The sequence below is a fragment of the Poecilia reticulata genome, chromosome 1 (assembly GCF_904066995.2).
Source record: "Poecilia reticulata chromosome 1, P_reticulata-male-v2, whole genome shotgun sequence".
Classification (NCBI taxonomy): Eukaryota; Metazoa; Chordata; class Actinopteri; order Cyprinodontiformes; family Poeciliidae; genus Poecilia; species Poecilia reticulata.
Window position 1 is genome coordinate 26,367,952 of NC_088830.1, and position 9,544 is coordinate 26,377,495.

General features: G+C 37.0%; 1 pseudogene across 1 annotated transcript; it reads right to left on the reverse strand.

The window, feature by feature from the left end:
• Positions 1 to 305: 305 nt before the first annotated feature.
• LOC145552618 (uncharacterized) lies at positions 306 to 6,692 on the reverse strand (annotated as a pseudogene). Its single transcript, XR_014088737.1, has 2 exons — positions 6,414 to 6,692; positions 306 to 3,978 (listed from the first exon to the last, which is right to left on the reverse strand). The product of XR_014088737.1 is annotated as an uncharacterized LOC145552618 (transcript).
• Between the last annotated feature and the right edge of the window lie 2,852 nt (positions 6,693 to 9,544).

Genomic DNA, 9,544 nt, shown 5'->3' on the forward strand with positions numbered 1-9,544 from the left:
GCAGGACAAAAGTAAGAAAAATATGTAGCTAATGTTTGACAATGTCCGATTTATCAAAGTTTATTGTTGTTACAATAAAATGTCAAAAATAAAAGGAAAAAATATTTTTTTCTTGTCTTCTTCAAATGTTAAATGCACATTAAATTATGGATTCATGTCAATATATTCTTGAATAAAATGCTGTAAAAGTGTGTCTGTTCATCAGTTTCAATATAAAAACTATCAGAATAATTTAGATCAAATAAAAACATTGTGCTCTTTATTCAGAAATTCCCCAAAACAATTAATCACATTAAAAGTCAAACTCTGTGTTTAGTCATTTATTTGATTACCAAATATATTACCTTGTGTGAGAAAATGTGTCAAATATTAACTTAAAATACTTTGCAGAATAGCACTTTGTGAAGTTCGGTCCATTCACTTGTATTAGCTTACGTCAAAGGATATGCAAGTCATAAATGACTTTGTAAGAACATAATAAAATTCATATCTATATGTTTATAGATTAAATTAGTTTAAACTTTAAAAAAGATAGTGATCTTTAATAGAAAACAGCCACGGCAGAAAATAGAAAAATTATACCACCAAGACAAGCGAAACACCAAATTATTGGAGACAATAATCACACATAATTTGAACAATTAACAATCAATGACGGAAAATATATTTATATTGTATATTGCATTTTCTAAGTAAAAGAGCATGCCAAATTATTTGAAAAGCTTTTATAAAGACTGGTTAATATAATTTGAAACAAAAAGCATCAGTTTCAGTCTAGTTTTGCTGTAAAGACAAAATTATCAAAGACTTAATACTGTAAATTTCAGATTACAAAACAATTAATGAAAGAAAGTCTACTAAAAGTACACAACAGCACATCTTATTTTGGATTAAAAATGTATTAAAGTAGAATTGTATAAGGCACAAATAAACATCGAATCGGAAGACATAAATCAATTCCTTAGAAATTTAAATACACCAAAATTTTCAGAGGAAGACAAGGAAAACTTGGATCTAGAAATTATGAAAGAAGAGCTAGGGCAAGCCATTAATGATATGAAATCAGGGAAAAGAGCGGGACCAGATGGCGCTCCCAACAGATTTATACAAGACGTTTAAAGATAGACTTTTGACCCCACTATTAGATATGTTTCAAGAAGTTTCCCATTCAAACTATCTCCCCCCCTCAATGGTTATTCTTTTGCCAAAGCCAGGTAGATCTCCAAACAAATGAGAGAATTTTAGGCCCATTAGTTTACTACATTCAGATCTAAAAATAATCTCCAAGCTGCTAGCACGACGTTTACAAATGGTGCTCCCAAAATCAATTGATCGAGATCAAAATGGATTCATTTCGGGGAGGCAGGGTTTTCATAACGCAAGGCGAGTACTAAACATAATTCATTATAATAAAGGTACCTCAGATTCTGCTCTTTTATCACTAGATGCCGAAAAGGCATTTGATAGGGTTCACTGGGAATATCTTTTTCAAGTTATGGAAAAATTTGACTGTCGTAATAATTTTGTAAAATGGGTGAAAATATTATACAACAATCCCTCAGCTGAAATAATAACTAACAAGAATATACCTAGATCAATAAAGATCAATAGGGACTGCAGACAGGGTTGCCCATTGTCGCCTTTACTATTCACTCTGGCAATAGAGCCATTTGCTATTGCTATTCGCTCACACCCACATCTTAGTGGAATCACTGTCGGACCTACAGAACATAGGATTTCCTTGTTCGCGGACGATGTGGTCCTTTTCATATCAAAATAGTGGGATATCTGGATACAAGATAAACAGAACCAAATCTTCAATTATTTTATTAAATGCAAATGAAAAAATTAGCCCAACATCAAGTGTATTACAGTTTAAGATGGTAAATGAATTTAAATATTTGGGGATACACATCTCGTCAGATCTGGAATGGGTAGCTAGGACCAACTACAATCACATATTAAATAAATTAAATTAAGTAGACAATTCATTTGAAAGATGGATGTCTCTACCAATGTCTATGATTGGGAGAATAAATACAATAAAAATGAATATACTGCCCAAGTTACTTTACATATTTCAGAATGTTGCTCTTCCTCCTCCTCCTGAATTCTTCTCCCAAATAAAGAAGAAGATGTTACGTTTTTTGTGGAACAACAGAAAATCCAGACTCCGTTTGTCTTTACTATATCTTCCTTATGACCGTGGAGGCTTAAACTGCCTGAATTTTCACTTGTATTACTATGCTGTGCAGTTGAGATCTATGATGTTTTATTACAGTGACGGCATTTCACCTGTGTGACGCCTCATGTGCTGAGTTAAATACCGTTTTTGACTAAAACCTTTTCCACAGTTCACACATGAAAATGGCTTTTCACCTGTGTGAATCATCATGTGCTTAGTTAAACTAAGTTTGTGACTAAAACTTTTTCCACAGGCTCCACATGAAAACGGCTTTTCACCTGTGTGAATCATCATGTGCTGAGTTAAATTTCCTTTTTGACTAAAACTTTTTCCACAGTTCCTACATGAAAACGGCTTTTCACCTGTGTGAATCATCATGTGCTTAGTTAAATTCCCTTTTTGACTAAAGGTTTTTCCACAGTTCACACATGAAAATGGCTTTTCACCTGTGTGAATCATCATGTGCTTAGTTAAACTAAGTTTGTGACTAAAACTTTTTCCACAGTTCACACATGAAAATGGCTTTTCACCTGTGTGAATCATCATGTGCTGAGTTAAAGTCGGTTTTCGACTAAAACGTTTTCCACAGGTCACACATGAAAACGGCTTTTCACCTGTGTGAATCATCATGTGCTTAGTTAAACTAAGTTTGTGACTAAAACTTTTTCCACAGGTCACACATGAAAATGGCTTTTCACCTGTGTGAATCATCATGTGCTTAGTTAAACTAAGTTTGTGACTAAAACTTTTTCCACAGGTCCCACATGAAAATGGCTTTTCACCTGTGTGAATCATCATGTGCTTAGTTAAACTAAGTTTGTGACTAAAACTTTTTCCACAGGTCCCACATGAAAATGGCTTTTCACCTGTGTGAATCATCATGTGCTTAGTTAAACTAAGTTTGTGACTAAAACTTTTTCCACAGGTCACACATGAAAATGGCTTTTCACCTGTGTGAATCATCATGTGCCGAGTTAAACTATTTTTTTGACTAAAACTTTTTCCACAGGTCCCACATGAAAATGGCTTTTCACCTGTGTGAATCATCATGTGCTGTGTTAAACTCCCTTTTTGACTAAAAGTTTGTCCACAGGTCCCACATGAAAATGGCTTTTCACCTGTGTGAATCATCATGTGCTGTGTTAAACTCCCTTTTTGACTAAAAGTTTGTCCACAGGTCCCACATGAAAATGGCTTTTCACCTGTGTGAATCATCATGTGCTTAGTTAAACTAAGTTTTTGACTAAAACTTTTTCCACAGGTCACACATGAAAATGGCTTTTCACCTGTGTGAATCATCATGTGCCGAGTTAAACCAATTTTTTGACTAAAACTTTTTCCACAGTTCACACATGAAAACGGCTTTTCACCTGTGTGAATCCTCTTATGAGCATCAGGAGAATATTTGAAAGCAAAACGCTTTTTACAGGTCACACAGGAGAAAGGTTTTCTTCTTTTCTTCTTCTCAGCTTCAGCAGCTTCCTGGAAGATGACCTGCTCCTTGTTTGGTTCTGATTCAGTTTGGTTTGTTTGTTCATAAACAGGAACCACCATGCAGGTATCAGTCTCCTGTTTTAATTCAAGCTGTTCTTCACCCTGACTGGAGTAAACTTCTTTCTCTTCCACTTTTATTTGTTGATATTCTAGATTCTGCTGCTCTTCTTTTATATGTTGATCTTCTGGCTCTTCTTTTTCTTGTTTCACCTGCAGAGGTTCTACCTCGTCCTGGTCCAGATTGGATCTCCTCTCCTGGTTATACATCTCGTTCTCATAAACGTTATGTTGCAGGCAATCTGGAGAGGAAAACAGAAAAAAAGAGGAATTTTTTCCTCTTTTGATGAAAGACATCTTTAATGATGTCTTTCATCATTAAAGACAGAAATCACAGAATAAACACATCTGAAAATTCAAGAATGCAGACATTCAGCTGACATTTGGAAAATTACCAAATTAAATATTTTTGATTAATTTATTCACTGTATGAATGATTGTTATTGTTTAAAAATTATTTTCTAGTATTATTTTTAATATTTTCTATGTTGGAGCTATTACAAACAAAAAAGAGACGTAAACAAAAGACCCTCCTGCTGTGCTCGACCAAAACAACAGAAGATGCCTCAGCACCGCAGGATATTGTTGATCAGATCGACGGACTATTGACATGAGGGCTTGACAGACAACGTTTCGCAAGTCAGATGGACATATCGTGTATATTTTGTGATTAGAATATTATTTATGTCCACCAGTGAAATATCAGCTAATGCTAGCTGGTATAGTGCTATAGTACTTGGTGTTCAGTCCCCGCTCTGAAAGCTAACCAAGATTATTTTTTAAAAAGTTTCAGTTATTTTCTAACACTGACTTAGATATCTGATACAAGAGCCTATTATAGAAATGAAACAATATTATAAAAATAATAATATTACACGTTATAACATTCACCTGAAAGCTTTACACAGATGGCAATGGCTATTATGAACTTCACTCTGTCAAAGTAAGATACCTCCCAAATATCCCGTTTTTGTTTTGAAGGTTTCCTATGTGTGTGTGTGTGTGTGTGTGTGTGTGTGTGTGTTTGTACGTGCGCGCTAAACATGTATAGCTTAATATTATTCAGTATTAATCATTATTTATTTCTGTCTATATTTATATAAATATGTATTGATAAGACTAGAGCGGTCCATTAGGCGTCTGTCCTTTTATTATGTCTATGTGAGAAACGGCCCGGTCTACGGAAGACGGGTCCTTCGAAGGCCACGAATATGGACGACCAGAAGAGAGAAGCTGTAGCCTTCAGCTAGCTGCCTAGCCTCCATCTTGGCGTTATGTTGCTTAGCAACCGTGACAACGTGAAGCACAGAGTGCTAAAGAAAAAAACGGACTAGAAGTTAGTTTTTTACTCGTTTTTTCTGCATTATTCTTCCCCTTTTGTGATAAAGGCTGTTCCGTGTTTAAACATTTATAGCAAGGAATGTAAGCAAATTATTCATTTTCAAATACTCTAGATCTCAGGAAGTAAGACCTTACAGTTAAATAAAACTATTATGTTTGAAGGCTTAACTTTAATCAGTCAAACCCATTTGCTCAGAAATAAATTAAATACTTTATTAAACCAAAAATTTTTACAGGCTTAATATCTGTGTTCCGCCTCCACTCATAGGGGGAAACTAGCGAGAGTTTTTAAAACGATTTGCCGGGAGACGTGCGTTCTCTCTCGGTGTACCGAACATGGAGCGCCCGGTCAGCTGACAGCTGGCGAGGGGAGCTGGCTGTTAATGCAGCGGGAGCAGACATCTCCGAAAACGTCGGAGCAATATTGCAATTAGGTGATTTATTGATGAACCGAGAAGATATTTGAGATCTATACATCAACATTCTCGCCGAAAAACATTGTAAAAAAAATCATTTTGTGTCATTTTAAGTGTAATACAGCAAAAATAATTTTGCTGCCATTACTGGTTTTCTGAACACCCGTTTTAAAGGATGCGGACCCTAAATTTGAGCTCAGCTGTTTTTTGTTCGACTCCCTCTAGTGGTCGGGAGCACTTCCGTTTTCAGCACTTTCTTTTTGCATCTTTTCTGTTTGCTGCATTTCATTAGCTTTTTGTTTGCATCTCTTTTTGGCTTGCTGCATTTTATTTGCGTCTCTTTCTTGTTTGCTCCATTTCATTTGTTTGCGTCTCTTTTTTTGTCTGCGCAATTGCACCCGTCGGCCACCGTAAGTTGTGTCTTTATATGGAAAGAAAAAAATAAATAGCTCATTATAGAAACAAACCTGTTGACAAATGACAGAAAAATAACATTGACACAATGTCTAATAAACAGAACAGATTCCAGGATGATTTTAGAAATACGGAGTTGTGTCTGCCTCGTTATTTTAACCTGTTGTATCCTGTTTACAGGGAAAATCTGCGTCTGTTACAGCGACACCAGCCCTGTTGCGTGAAACATTTGCTTTACTAGCCTTTTGCTGAATTGTTCTTCATATTTCTCCTGTTTATGAAAGTAAGTCTCAGCAGTTTAAGGAGGAGAGCCCTAAGAAAGATAACTGGTTCCATTTTCTCTCTACATAAATAAGCCATTCTTACAGCGTAGTTGTGATGTTTGCGTTCTTTTATCTGACATAAAAACATTTATACAGGAGGGGAACGGTTACTATAATGACCCTCATGCAGAAAGCTTCATACATTCAAACCTTAACCTGAATCCAAACGCTGGTGTTTCTTACCTATTCGGTATAAGATTATCTTGGGCTTCCGGGAGAAATCCAGCAGTCTGCGTTGATAAACTCTGTGAATGTTTCTTCAGCAGCAGTCAAATGCTTGTTGATAAACTCGTTTAGACAAACTCTCGAAAATTCCACTAAACAAACCATGCACCATCTTGTTTTTCTCCTATCTTCTTCTCTTTAATGGCGGTGAGAAGCATAGACATAAATACGTAGACGCCTCAATGGAGCGAGAAGGACCCCGTGCAGCAAACAGAAAGGGGGGGAAGGGACCACTGTAGGTCTCATACCTTATTTGGAAATGGTATGAGACTGCCATTGCAATCCGGAAGTGAAGGGGGCACGTTTTGTGTATTTTTAGGTGAAATATATTTTTATATATAATATATATTATATTAATATATATTTATATTAATAGTTAGAAGTTATGTTAATTCACATTAAGATATGTTTTACTGAAAAGGAATGTATTATGTCGAATGTCCGGGTCAATCTGACCCAGTAAGTTGTTGTGGAAGGAATTCCTAGCAAGTGTCTTTTCATTATGTCGGAGCCGAAATATTATTGAGTTGTTATTGCAGAAGATTTTGGTGTGTCTCTTTTCCTTACATTGTGCGTTGCACGCAAATGGGGCGAAAACAGAACATGGAAAGGATGTCTGTTTGGACAGATAAGAACTAACAATTTGACTAATGGTCCTCTGAAGGAGCAGATTTAACTTCCACGAGGTCAAACCCAGAATTCTCGGAACTTCCAATACACACTCAATGTAAAACAGAGCCAGAAGCAAGATTCAGAATGCCATTGGTCAGACAGTTTCCAATACACAATAGCAGACTGAAACGGTATAAATGCTCGAAGCCAGAAGCAAAAGACGAGACATTTTGGATTCTGAGATGATGAAAATGAGATGATGAACATGTAATGTGTGATGCCGCAGATGTGCATTAAATGTCTTCCTGGTTGTCGGTGAGCCGGAGAGAATGGAGTTTTGTGTATCGTCTCTTAATTCATGAGTTTAGCACCTTTGAATTCCTCCATAGTATCAAGACAGCTAATGTAATGAAATAAAAATAATTAACTGTTAGAATTTATTTCCACTCTGCTGTCCATAGCAAAGTTAACTTTTATACTGTAATATTTTTGCAGGACAAAAGTAAGAAAAATATGTAGCTAATGTTTGACAATGTCTGATTTATCAAAGTTTATTGTTGTTACAATAAAATGTCAAAAAATAAAAGAAAATTATTTTTTTTCTTGTCTTCTTCAAATGTTAAATGCACGTTAAATTATGGATTCATGTCAATATATTCTTGAATAAAATGCTGTAAAAGTGTGTGTGTTCATCAGTGTCAATATAAAAACTATCAGAATAATTTCTATCAAATTGTGCTCTTTATTCAGAAATCCCCCAAAACAACTAAATAATCACATTAAAAATAATAAACTCTGTGTTTAGTCATTTGATTACCAAATATATTAGCGTGTGTGAGAAAATGTGTCAAATATTAACTTAACCCTCCTATTATGTTTGTTTCTGAGGTACAGCAATAATGTTCGTGGGTCAATTTGACCCGGAGAGTGTTTAGTCATGCAATAGCGTCAGAAACCTAAAACATCCTCAAAAACTTTTTTGTATCCGATTATTAATTCCAATACTAACCATTTCAATCAATACTTGTGCAATGATGTTTTTTTATTTCTCACAAATAAAGGATCAATGACGACAATTTACTCATTTGGACATAAAAATTTGATTTTCAATTTTTTATGCCCACTGAAAAAACCCAAACACAAAATGACAATATTCTTGAAAGTGATTTTTTGTAAATTTCTTTATATTACATTTAGATTTTTTTTGAAGGGGTCATCTTTATAATTGAACTTGAGACACTTTTCTGCTCTGGGTCAAATTGACCCGCTGACTAAAATCAAGACAAATGAGTCCTGAAGATGATCCTCCAGCTGGTTTTCCAGTTTAAATCTGCGTGTTCAAAACAAAACTGGGTTTTTCATCACATGCTGCCCAGATTTTTATGCCATATTTAGCTGGTGTGGAAGCCATATATTGCCTAAATGAGTAGGGTCGCTACTCATTTAGGCAATATATGCCTTCTGAATGCCAGGGGTGAACTTTATGAATGCCACAAGTCTTCCATCTACTGTGACATTAGGGCCTGGGTTATAGAACAGGGGAAGTTACAACCCACATGTACCACACTGTTCTATTAGCTGCTAGTTTGTCTTGTCCATCGATTGTCAAATCGGATTACTCTGGAGAAAAGTCTCCAGAAACATTATGGCCCGAAATATTACCCTGCCTGTCTCTGCATCCCTTAGACTGGCTGTTGACTCGTCCTTTGACTTATAAACTCTGGTCAGAATGAGGACCTCCAAATATGCATGTAAATGCATTTGGTCCAGCTCCTTCCAGTTCTCTCCAAAAACTCACATTCCTTTTAGATTTGTCATTTCAACAAGGATTTTCTGTATTACACAAGGCCTGAGTAGCTCAAAGACTGACTTGATGTCTATAATGCGAGTTACTGCCATCCTAGTCAACCCTGGAATGATCAACAAGAAGTTCCAGAGCTTCCAGGGTTTTCATCTTTTTATTTCCATCCATCCATCCATCCATCCATTTTCTTCCGCTTATCCGGGGTCGGGTCGCGGGGCAGCAGCTTCAGAAGGGAGGCCCAGACTTCCCTCTCCCCAGCCACTTCTTCCAGCTCCTCCGGGGGAATCCCAAGGCGTTCCCAGGCCAGCCGAGAGACGTAATCCCTCCAGCGTGTCCTGGGTCTTCCCCGAGGCCTCCTCCCGGTGGGACGTGCCCGGAACACCTCACCAGGGAGGCGTCCAAGAGGCATCCTTACCAGATGCCCGAGCCACCTCAACTGGCTCCTCTCGACGTGGAGGAGCAGCGGCTCTACTCTGAGTCCCTCCCGGATGACCGAGCTTCTCACCCTATCTCTAAGGGAGAGCCCAGCCACCCTGCGGAGGAAACCCATTTCGGCCGCTTGTACCCGTGATCTCGTTCTTTCGGTCATGACCCAAAGCTCATGACCATAGATGAGGGTGGGAACGTAGATCGACCGGTAAATCGAGAGCTTCGCTTTTTGGCTCAGCTCTCT